General features: G+C 41.0%; 1 long non-coding RNA gene across 5 annotated transcripts in view; it reads right to left on the bottom strand.

Moving 5' to 3' along the window:
• The window catches only part of LOC143661777 (uncharacterized), a 78,099-nt gene that overhangs the window by 49,019 nt on the left and 16,663 nt on the right, over nucleotides 1–12,417 (bottom strand). Inside the window, exon 3 of one of the 5 annotated variants that reach the window (XR_013164826.1) lies at nucleotides 11,084–11,786. The exons of the other annotated variants lie outside the window; for them this stretch is intronic. This is a non-coding gene — a long non-coding RNA (uncharacterized LOC143661777). Of the gene's footprint in view, nucleotides 1–11,083; nucleotides 11,787–12,417 lie in introns of those variants that run through there. 5 annotated transcript variants of the gene reach the window in all.

Raw genomic sequence — 12,417 nt, 5'->3', positions numbered from 1 at the left:
AATAAGAAGGAAACTAAGTCCAGGGTTTACATCTAAATGGTTTGGCTGGCTCTTTTACTTTGGGGGATGAAATATTTTACTTAAGAATAAGACAATAAAGATTGTTGGATTTAAGTAAGTTATTAATGAATTATCAGAAAAATGAAGAGTAGAGGGGAGGAAGTAAGGAAGGAGGGAAAGAAAGAAGGAAGAAAAGAAAGGAAAGCAGGAGAGAAAGAAGGGAAGACAGGCAGGAGGGAAGGAAAGTCAGTAAAAGAGAAAGAGCTGCACAATCTGTATTAGCTAGGATCCTTTAGAGAAACAGAATCAGCAGGAAATATCTGTAGATATGAAATTCATGAAAGTGCCTCAAGTCACCGTAGGAATGTAGAGTCTAAAATCTGTAGGGCAGGCTGTGAAGTTGACGACTCCAATGAAGGGTCTGGATGAACTCCACAGGAGAGGCTCTCTAACTGAAGCAGGAAGAGAGACTACCCATTCTGAATTCTCTTTAAAAGCCTTCCAGTGACCAGACTAAGCATCACCATTGCAGAAGACGCTCCCCCTGGCCGACTACAAATGGTATCAGCTGTCTATGCAGCCAACATATTCATGACTTAGTCCCATGAAACATCCTCATGCAATAGACAGACCAGCACCCGCCCAGACAAATGTCCAAGTTGGCACGTGAACCCGACCGTGACAATCCATTTCTTTATTCACTAAATATTTATTGAGATTTTTGTGTGTCAGCTGTTTCTCTGGGTTGTGGTACAACAATAAACGAGATAGAAAGAAGATATCTTTGATTTGAAGGATCTTATATTCTAATGGGGGGTGGGAAGGACAAATAAAATAAGGAAATGAAGGCAGTGGTAAGTTTTATGAAGACAAAGAAACAAGGCAGCAAAAAGATAATGAAATAAGTTGAAGTGACAGAAAAGGAAGGGTGTCACTCAGAGGGTCCATTAAAAGCCCCACTGAGGGGGTTTGGGAGGGTAGTTCAGTGGTAGAATTCTCACCTGCCATGCAGGAGACCTGGGTTCGATTTCCAGCCCAGGCACTTCGCAAACAAAGAAACCAACAAAAACAAACAAGAAGTTTAGCAAATGGTGCTGCAAAAATGGGATACTCACATGGAAGAAGAATGAAATGGGACCCCACCATACAGCAAAAAAAAAAAACAAAACACCCCACTGATGAAGTTACTTGAAATTGTTTCCCCCACTGTTGCTTTCACTGAAGAAACAGAGTCTTGAATGGTGAGAAGGAAATGACCAGGTAAAGACCTTGGGGCAGAACTTTCTAGGCAGAGGAAACAGCAAGGACAAAGGCTCTGAGGCAGGAAAAGGCATCCTCAAGATTTGCAGTCATTTTCTTCTGTTTGAGGAACAGGACAGCCAGTGCAGCTGGGCATCGAAGGCTGATGGGGCAGTCCGCAAAGAGGCTGGATGGAAAGCAAAGGATGTTGGACATGTTGATTGTCCATGAGAAGGTGACTATCAGGGTGGAATTATAACATTCTTAGTTTGGTAACTAGGAAATCACTGCCTTTAAGAATGCAGTTTCACTGGCATGGTTGGGATAAGGTGGGCTCCAAGACATCTAAGAAATGAGTGAGGTGATGAGAAAATGAGGGTCTACAGCACAGGATGTTAGCAAGTAAGGAAAAAAGAGAGACTGAGATCAATGCGCAAGCAAGAGAGAAGACACTAAGTGAGAACTTAGAGGATTTCGGTGGTAGGATTCAGGATGTAAAGAGGTGGAAGTAGATTTGGAAGGACAGAAAGACTTTTCTGATAAGAGCCTGAGTAGAGACCAAGTAGAGATAGAGAGGAATGATAAAAATACAGTGCCGGGGAGATCAGAGGTGGGAAGGGGAAACCAGAGGTGACTAAAGTAGGTGGTAGAGGCATTTTCTTAAGAATAGAAGCCACAGAAACAGGATTGAGCATTTGTGGAAAATGGTTAATTCAGGTAATCAAGAAAAAGACGAAAAGGAACAGTGCCTAATGGGTTGTAACCTAACTGAGTCAGAAATCATATTTATTCATTCCTGGGCCCTGACATTACAAAGAATAACATCCCTCCCGGAGAAGTGCTGAGCTTCCGTAAGTCTTAGGAACGAGCGCTTTGGCTTTGTAGAGGAAGAGTGTGGGGAGTCTTTCTTTGGGAGTAAGATCAAGTCTAAAGTCAGCAGTGCATCTCCTGATGTGGCCGCAGTCTAACTTTCCAGTCTTAATTCCTGCGTCTTCAACTATTCCAGCCCAGCAGTTGTTCTCTGTTCCTATAACCGGGTGTGTTACATGTCTGTAAGTCCTTTTGCATGCTGTCTATACCATCTGGAACACCAAGCCCATGATGACTGCCAGCTAAACCCCAACTCATCTTTTAAGCTGCAGATTAAATGCCCCTTCTGTTCTGAAACCTTGCCATGCTCATCACAGGATTTTCTCAGACTTCCTGGGCTCTGTTAACACTTCACATAGACCTTGTTTATAATACTGATCACATTGTATTTCCATTACTTGATTGTATGTTGAAGCAGTTCAGGACCAGGGGTCCTGTCTGATTTCATTTTTAACACCCAGTGCCTACTGTTACGGTGCTCGGATATATATACTTTTACTATATGAATGACTGATCAGCATATCTAAGAAACTGCCTTTTTGCAATGCTACTTTCTTGAGCAAGCTTTCAGCAACTGTAAGATTCAACCCAGTAAGATTGGAATTTTAAAATAAATTACAAATAAATTAAGACAAGTCTATGCTTTGTGCTTAACTGAGTAATCTTAGCTTTAGCACTCATAAAGAGGATCAAGTTATCATTTTATTGTGAAAAACACGAAAATCAGATTTTTAACTGTGTCCAGATGTTAAGCCTATCCACTTCAAAAGAAACAGGGCTAAGAGGGATGCTTGCATTAAAATCAACATGCTGGTATCATTTATGGACCAGAGCATTGAGTCTTTCTGAGTCAGTGGTGGATTGAGATTTCCAAGTTCTGCATCATTTAACATAGAAGTGTCAGCTCAGTTCTGAAAAAAGATACATTTGGGGCAAATATAACCAGTCGAACCGTCCAGCTCTAAATAATTTCTCACTGGATAACCTTTGAGAAATTAAACTATATATATATATATATTCCTATAAACCTGAACAAACTCAGCTGTGGAGAGTCGTGCTATAGAAAAATTGCTATTCTTCAAAAAAGGAGAAATAACTGGTATGTTAAAAAACTTAAGATAAACCAGACAATGTATTAATACTTTACAAGGAAACTTTCAGCACTCTATGGAGTATAATTTTCATCCCCATTTTATTGATGAGAGAAAGACTTAAAGTAGTTGAATAGTTAACGAGAAGGCTCAGAGATAGCAAGTGAGAAAGCTGAGAGTTGGACACTGATAGCCCTACTCCAGAGCTCGGACTTCACCACCATAGCTGTGTCTCCCATTTACTATAAGTTACCCCCAGGTGATTTAGAGTACTTGCTTATCCTTTTCCATGCTATGAAGAGAGTCAAGCCCAGTTTTCTTATATTTGACTGGCCAGTAAAACTACATCAAGTTCATGAATTAGAGCACTTCTCTGGCTCTAACATCTAACACAATTAATATCAGACATACTCAATAATAGACTATACATAGCGCCATGGATTTCTGCCAACTCAACTACTTCAACTTTAAGAATGTGTCTGTTACTACTCAGAGAGAACTTACCATTGACACACATTCCCCGCTTTAGAATTAAAGAGAACACAACTGGCCACTACAGTTAATCCCTTGGCTTCCACAGAAAATGGAAAAGAACAAGCCTCCAGAGTGAATGGATTTCTAGCAGTACATGCCTTTCAGATAGGTTGTTTCAGCTGAAAATTTGAATGACCTTTCAGTAATTGACATAATAAAAATAAAATAAAAGATATAAAAATATATGGCATATATATATACATATATATGCTACACACTTATTGAAAAGCAGAATAGAAAAGTTGAGTAATAAAAATGAACGATTGTTATGCCTAAGAGGTTTGAAAAGTTCTTGGCAACGAATTTGGTGGTACTAGAGCCAGGTGTTCATTCTAAAACGCTTTATTCTTGCTTTTCATTTTGATGATTTAAAAATCCTAAGTGAGAGGCCAGATCAAAATGACTGTGGAGAGAACCAGAGAAGAAAGTGCATTCAGAGAGAGGAAGAGATTGAGGAACTGCTGAGGGTAGGAACAAACATTTTACTTCTAGAATAGAAATTGGGCTCAAAACAGTATGAGGTGGACCCCATCAGAGAGAGCACCCTGACCTCAGAAGTAAAGAACAGTGATGGCTAATGCAGGGAAAGGCTCACCTGATGTTAGATTTCTCTAGCAAACAGCATTTCTAAATCAGGCATCTTTTGTTATGAGCATTAAGAGAACACAAAAAGCAGTCTAAATCCAACAAAGGAAATCACTGATTCAAAAAGAAGTGACGAAAACCCATTGATAATTAGCCCCAGAGAAATACAACCTCAAACATATTTGGCAGCACACACTGAATTTTGCTAAGTTCCTCAGGAAATAGCCAAAGACTAGTCCCAGGATTTTATTATGGTTAGCAAATCCTCTTTAATTAGGATGACTTTTATAGAGTACTGATGTCACATTTTTCAAATCTTACCCCGCCAGAAAAAACAATAGAAAATCAATGTGCTGAGGGTCTACTAGCAGTAGACCCAGCATTCAGTCATGGCTTCAGAAGCTTTAGCTCCCAGTTGATATTCAACTCAGCACTTTCCAAACTGCTCTGGTTTTTCCTATTCTCATTTCCCAAGGCATTTGGGAAAAGTAATAAATAATTGCCTAGGTGCAATCCACGGGGCTATAGAGAAATTAGAATCTTTAACGTACTGATGAGGTAGCAAGCTTACTTAGGGGAGCTGTTAATTTTGAGGTTGCAGTTGAACATTACTTCATGCCTTCATCCAGAGCTTTACAAAAGGAAGAAGGTTTTCAGATTTTGAGAAATACAGTATATGTGAATTCAATTTATATGTTCATCTCCTCATGCTTTTGTCCATCAAACATGAGCTAATAGTGAATTTAAAAAAAAAAGTCATATGCTCTGCAAGTCATTTGATGGAGTATGTAGGAGAACAAATCACGTAAGAAACCACACTTACCTGGCGATGTGTACTCTGTAAAACCAGCAGAACAAGAGCTCCATGGCTTGAGCACAGATGCCTGTGCTATCATGACTAATTCCATTTTAAAGTACCTGACAGAACCTCCCACATCTCCAGTTTATTGGTGGAGGTAGCAGGCAGGCACCAAGGACAGAAGGAAAGTAGGAAATGTTTCTGCATTGTCTTCTAAAAAGAAGGTCAGGAAATTGAGTAAAATGTAGTTTATTCTGCAGCTGCTAATGTTCCCATTCCTTTTAGATGGTTGAGATTTGACTTCATGCAGGACATTTTAATTTTCAAACATTAGACAATTTTATCGTCCCAGAGCTTGGGGAATCCCGGTAGGGATTTGTTGTTCAAACGTGGCCACCATGCTCACACTGATTGCCTAGACTAAGGTAGCTGAGACCGGGAGGGGGCTGTACCTAATTTCAGCTCCCCAAGACCTCAAAGGGCCCTAGATGCCTTCCCAACAACTTTTGTAAGCAGTTGACACCTCAACCCAAACTGTCTTGTGCTGCGGTATTTTGACTATCTTTCTACTGAGAAGTTTGTTCTTATTGTCTGTTGTATAGAAAGGTGCAATGGAGACATGGCCACCCCTGGAATTCCAGCCCATGGCATAGCCAAAAGCATCTCCTGGCCCCAGCCCAGTGAGAACATCAGGGACCCTGTATCCTCTCCTTCATGATCCTTGGTTCAGAAATTTCCCAAATAAAATCTTTCCTCACTCCACTCCAAATTACATAGTGCTGTGGAATTCATCCACAGCAGGTAAAATGATTTCTTAGTCATTACATCAAGCAAGAAGACATTTACGTATAAAAAAGAAAGGAATTTTATGTATTTCATTATTTTGAAAATTTCAATCTGAAAATTTGAAACTGACACCAGATCCATTTTGATTTCTGTTAAGATTCTGGCATCACTGAATTGCATGCAAAAGCACTCATTTGTTTTCTGGTACCGAGTTCTCAGACCACAAATCCTATAATTGGTTAAAATGCATAAAAATACAAGGCAAATGCAAATATTAAGAAGGAAAACTACAGAGCTATAGAAGAGCTGAAATAGTAAATCAAATAAATAAGTCATGCCAAAACCTAAAGTTTATTACTTGTGTACTCCAGTAATTCAGAGTTCCTGTGAAGTTTTGAACTATACGCCATTGTCAGGTTCTGAGGATTTATCATGGTGCACATGTAGATTTAAAAAAAAAAAAAAAGATCACCATTAAAAAGCAGATAAATCTCAGCTCACAGATGTAAGTTATACTGATTCATAGAATTGCAAAGTACAGTGTGACCAATGCTAGAACCCATGAAGATCATGGCCACCTAACTCTTCTAATGGGTCAAATTTGAGTAGGTACCAACTGCTACCTGCATAGGCTAAGGTCAACTTGTGATCTTGGGAAAGTGTGACTTTGCCTCAGACCTTAGCTCTTTTCTTTGTCCCTGCTCTTTGCTACCTAACCACCATTCCACTCCCCCAGCTTTCCAAAACTCTGTTGGCATGTGCTGGTGCACTGCATGCATGGAGGCACACTGGGCTCCATATTCTCACGCAGCCACTCCATGCAGACAGCTGCCCAAAGCCACTCACAGAACTTGGTACATTGAAGGCTCCCAGTATTGGCCAAATGAATAACTGAATAGTCTTACTTTCTCTGTTACATCAATATGCCTTTCAGAGAGGACTTCTCTTTACAGCTCATAATTCAAAATTCTAAAAAGTACAATAAATAAGTAAATGTGTCTTCCTCAAAGGTCCAGACTTTTTGTTTCATAAGCTTCGAATTAGACTAATGTAATTTTCCATTCAAGAATCAAAGGACTCTTGCTCCTGTGGCCATTTGGATGAGAGACTTATTTAGTGAATTTGGTGCTGTAGAAAACTGAGATAACTTGCACCTAACAGAATAAAACCTAGTTTTCTTTTATTGCAAGAATTCTTGTTGGTGTTTTAAATAGATCTTCCAGAACGAAACTCTTGTTCCTATGAGACATTTTCTTTTTTTTCACCTTGTGACACTTATTACATTCTACCCTATATTAAAATTGTTTGTGTTAGCTTCTCTCTTCTAATAGATTAATTCCTTGATGGTAATTGCCTCACTTCTGCATGACCCTAGAACAGTCATAACTGCACTGAGAAAGTGGTCATTGCTTAATAAATATTAATTAAACATACAAATAAATAATTGGTTCCTAAAGGAGTCCTCCCCCGCCCCTAAGTTTTACTATGTGTGTGTGTGTGTGAGTGTGTATGTTTCTTTTATTTTTCTCCCTAAATGAAAGCTCAAGTTCAGCATAACTGAGAATGGAAGCCAAGCTATGAAATATGAATAAATTCTCTCCCATGCTTTTTGGTAAATAAATCAAACCATTGTGTCACACTTCTCCCTCCAGTAATGGAGAGAGCTTATAACCAGCAGGTACGACTGACAGTGGTTGTCTGCAAAAGCTGGCTGCCACCTGCAGGCTTCCTCTTGGGCCCCTGGCAGTCACCTTGCAGTCTTAACTGATGCCCAAACTTCTGGACCTCAGCCCACCATCTGGACTCCTGTCTTCCTCCAAGTATATTCTCCATACCAGGCCACCAGTTGGCTGTTAATTAGTGACTTGACTAAAGCAAAATGTCCTACTCCTGATCATTCAATTATGAGTGATTTTTTTTCTGACAACAATACTTGCCAAACATCCTTCATTCCTAATTCTCAGTTTAACAGTACGTCATTTGCATATTGAGATATATTGTTGGATGCTCGGCCAGAGAAATAGTCCTTCTCTAGGTTTTTAGGGGCTGCATGTTAAAAGGGGAATGTGGGAAGAGCAAACAGAATCATTGAAATGTTGAGGTCGTGGCTGGCACGTCCCAGATTTGCTCGTCAGGCCCAGCCAGCTGTCTGTGACTTTCCACAAAATCAGCAAGTTTCCCTCGTAAAAGGTTTACAGCTCAAGCCAGGATGGCTGCAGATAGAGTTAAACCAACACTCTACCAAGAAAAAAAAAAGTGAGAGAGAAAAACACTGTGAGACCTATTAAAAAACAAATTGGCAATGAAAGCAACAGCTGGATGTCAACCTGCTCTGCTCTGTTAATGGCATGTCGACGGGGTGATTTCTAGAGAGACCGCGCTGTGTGCAGGGAAGGAAAGGCCAGCCCCCTAAAAGGACAGAGCAGTCCTCTAACTCCTGGCCAGTTCTCCCACTGCTCACTCAGATGAAAACCATCCCAAGGAACTTTTCTCCCTTTGAAAGCTTCCAACCAGACTGTCGCCACTGGGAATAGCAGAAAATCCCTTTCATCTTAGGGCTGAGCTCAGAGCTCATTTAGATGATGCTATGACAGAAAGGACAGCCCAGGTGCAGGGATCACTGCAAACTCTGTCCCTAACACTCCTCAGACACCCCATCTGTAAAATGGGGAATAAGAGACCTTCTTGGCCTACTTTGCAAGGGTGTCCCGAAGATGGCATGATAGATTGTGTATGAGGGCAGTTTGAGACTAGAATACAGGTTATCAGGAACCAGGGTGTGGATAGAAAATAGAGAATTAATACTTAATTAGCACAGAGTTTCTGTTTGGCTTGACAGTAAAGTTTTGGTAATGGATGGTGATGATGGTGGCACCACATTAGGAATGCAATTAGCACTGAATTATAGATTTGAATGTAATTAAAAGGGAGAATTTGGGGTTGTATATGTGTTACTAGAATGCAGTTGTTAAAAAGCAATGATTGCATATGTAGAATGGAATGATTTCTAAATGTTGTGTTAATTTCTTTTTTCTTTAATTAATAAAATAAAAAAGCAAACAGAAATGTACAACACAAACAGTGAAATCTAATATGAATTGTACGGACTACCGTTATTAGTGTAATGATGAGTGTTCCATCAGTTGTAAAAAAGTTGCCACAAGAATGCAAAGCGCAAAACTTTCCCTATCATTAGCATAGGGGGTAAGTCGGGACTCCCTATTTTCTGCATGACTTTTTGTAAACTGTAACTTCTCTAATTAAAAAAAATTGTTTTTTAAAAAGCAACCAGAAAGATACCAAACAGTATCAGTCAGTGCAGATGGTTTCCGTCCAGTGCCTGTCCTAAATCCACCACTTGACGCCAGCCTGTATGGAACGAGAGGCTTCCTAATGAGAAGGGAAACATAAATTGAAGAAAAAGATGGACATGGGAAAAAGTAAAACCATCCTACCACCCACCTCTGTGGGCTCCAACGGGAGGGAGGAAGATGGGTGAACTCTGGATTATGTAAAGAATTTTTATTACACCGGAGAAGGCATTTTAATTACTGTTCTCGTGACCAGCTGTGATGTGGCGTATACATATGTGTATACAGGAGGCTAGAAATGCTATGGACAATCACCCCATTTTCATTCAATGTCGGGAAAGAACTTGACCTCTAAAGGAATTTGGAGTTAAAAAAAATTAAGTTGCCTCATGAATTGCTCTTTTCTTTCAAAGTGCAGCATTTCACTTGCATTTTGGAATGCAAGTGAAAAATTGCTTGGGTTTAAGAAGTATTGTTAGACTAGCGGACTCTAGTGTGCCACCAGATAGCCTTTCGAGGGAAAATAGTTGAGGGAGGAAAAAGGCAGAATCAACAAGAATCTTCTATCACTCTAACATATCCCCACGCCTGGGCAAAGTTGTCTGAAGTCACCACCTAGGGAAACCGCCAGGGATCCAGCCTCCAGCCTGAATTCACCCACCAGTGCTTGCTCGATGGCCAAGTGCTCCCGTTCCCCTGCTCCCTCCTGTCCTTGGAGAGGTGGGTTTGCTTCTGTGAGATGTCAAACGGACCATGCAATCACTTCCCTAGCCAAAAATACATTCTCACAGACCCCAACAGTCATGTGTCAGAGTGATCCTCCTTTCTACGTACAAATAAATACTACACCTGTTTAGTAGAGGATGTTGTAAAATCTAAGTGCAGACTGCTCAACACTTGTGGTTCCCTTTGTCCATCAGGAAATGAGAAGCGGACATAGTTGTCATGCGCAAAATGGAGAAAACTGAATACAGTTCAGTTGCAGCAGGTGAAACAAAAGATGTATATGTATATATATACTCTGGGCAATTTCATAGAAAAGTTCTGCCATAAATTATAGCAGAAGTAAAGGGAATCAGTCTAAAGATGTGATATATGCACAAAGCTGTTCATTTTCCTCCTGTGTAGGCAATTCTATGGTTAAATAATGAAATAATGATTCTACTTATGGCTTATCAAAAGTAGAATCAATTGTAATGATTCTCTGAGCAGTAGATTATTAAGCCCAATGATATTGAGAAAAGTAAACACACCTAACAGTCTGCTACTACTCTTGGAACTTGAAGCAACTGGAAGCCTTCAACCCTCCTTCCAGATTTTCATCAGAAGGGCATATGTTACTGATGCAGTGTTCTTGCAGCACAGAGTCAGTGAACCTCTGAACTGAGACCAGACACTACATTTACTGAGCACCTACCAGATGCACATATTTTACATCATTTAATACTCACATATTAAATGAAGTAGGCAGTATTATCCCTATTCTGCAGGCAAGGACATTGGCATATACAGAGGCTGTGTCATGCTCGGTGACGGCAAAGCTGGAATCTGAGCACAGGACTCTTAAATGTCCTTCCCAGCCAGTTAGCAGCACCTTACAATGCCTCCCCTCTCACCCAGATAATTAAAACGTAGGACTAGCATTCACCTCAGTGGAGGAACTAATGAAATTGTTCATTGGTGTCTCTAGCCTCTTCAACCCTGGGTCCTTTGCCATCTCAGTGTGGGCAGTGCCATTATCACTGGGTGCTGCTAGAAATGGGAATTTCAAAGTTGCCGACGCAGCAGCGGTTTCACGGTTGTGGGATCTGGGCAGTCACATACGGCCCCATGCTCAGAAAGGCTCTGCTCTTAGCCTAATGCTCGATTTCAATGCTCTTTTGCTTGAAAGTCCTAATAATTTTATCTTTGAACCTGTGTTTTATAAGTGAAGTACGATGGTGCCTTAGTTTGCCTGCACTGAGATAACAAATACCACACACTGTTCTGCTTAAAAACAGCATTCATTGTCTCACAGATTTCCAGTCTAGAAGTCCAAAATCAAGATGTCAGAGGGCCAAACTTTCTCCAAAGTCTGTAGCGATCTGTTGGAGTCTTGCTGGAAATCCATAATCCCACCTTAGTCTCCGCTGCAGCTGCCTGTCTCCTCCTATTACTGGGTGCAAGCTCCTCCACTTATAACGTGCTGTTCGGGTTTGCTAAAGCTGCCGCAATGCAATATACCAGCAGTTTGTTGGCTTTCACAATGGGGATGTATTTACTTACAGTTTGCAGATCGTAGGTCATGAAAGTGTCCAAATCAAGGCATCAACAGGATGATACCTTCTCTGAAGAAAGGCTGCTGGCATCTGGGACACCTCTGTCACATGGGAAGTCTCATGGCTGCTGTCTGCTGGCTCTTCACCCCCAGATTTCAGTTCCTATTTCTAGTGGTCTCCTCTCTGAGCTTCTGAGGTTCTCTCTCAGCATCTCTGGGGCTTTTCTCTCCCTCAGCAATCTCCAACCTTCTCTGGGTATTTCTCTCCGAGTTCTCTGGTGTTTTTCTGTCTTTTGCCCTCTCATGAAGGACTCCTGTAAAGGATTAAGACCCACCTTGAATTGGGTGGGTCACATCTCCATTGGAACAATCTGCACCCACAATAGGGCTGCACCCCCAGGAATGGGTTAAAAGAACATGGCCTCTTCTGGGGGACAGAACAGCTTCAAACCAGCACAGGTGTCATGTCGTATTGGACTAAGGTCCACCCTGATTCAATCTGGCCCTGTCTTAGTGGGATCTTCAAAGATCCTATTTATAAATGAGTTTACACACACAGGGCCAGGGGTTAGGGTTTGAACATGTCTTTGAGTAGGGCATGACTCAATCCACAAAGAGTGAGGTAATGGAACAGGGGTGTGAGAAGAGAAGACATTCCGTATGGATGTCCTGTCCACCTGTTCCATGTCCCCTCCTTTCATATTTAGTGTTTGCAGTGCCCACAAGCACAGAATTATGGCGGACCCAACACACAGGAGCTCAGCAAGACTCATAGCAAGTGCAAGGCTAAAATGGTCCATCTCAGCTGAGGAAGCAGTGGCACTGATTGTCCCCCGACACCATCCCTTCCATTGGAACCAGAACTTGCTTCTAACACAGAACGATGACCACAGAATTCTAAGAAATACAAATGACCTAAGAACCCTATTATCTCCTTTCTTACTC

Source organism: Tamandua tetradactyla, chromosome 17 (genome assembly GCF_023851605.1).
Source record: "Tamandua tetradactyla isolate mTamTet1 chromosome 17, mTamTet1.pri, whole genome shotgun sequence".
NCBI classification, from domain to species: Eukaryota; Metazoa; Chordata; class Mammalia; order Pilosa; family Myrmecophagidae; genus Tamandua; species Tamandua tetradactyla.
Note: the sequence above shows the minus strand (reverse complement) of the source record. Positions and strands in the feature narration are given on the sequence as shown.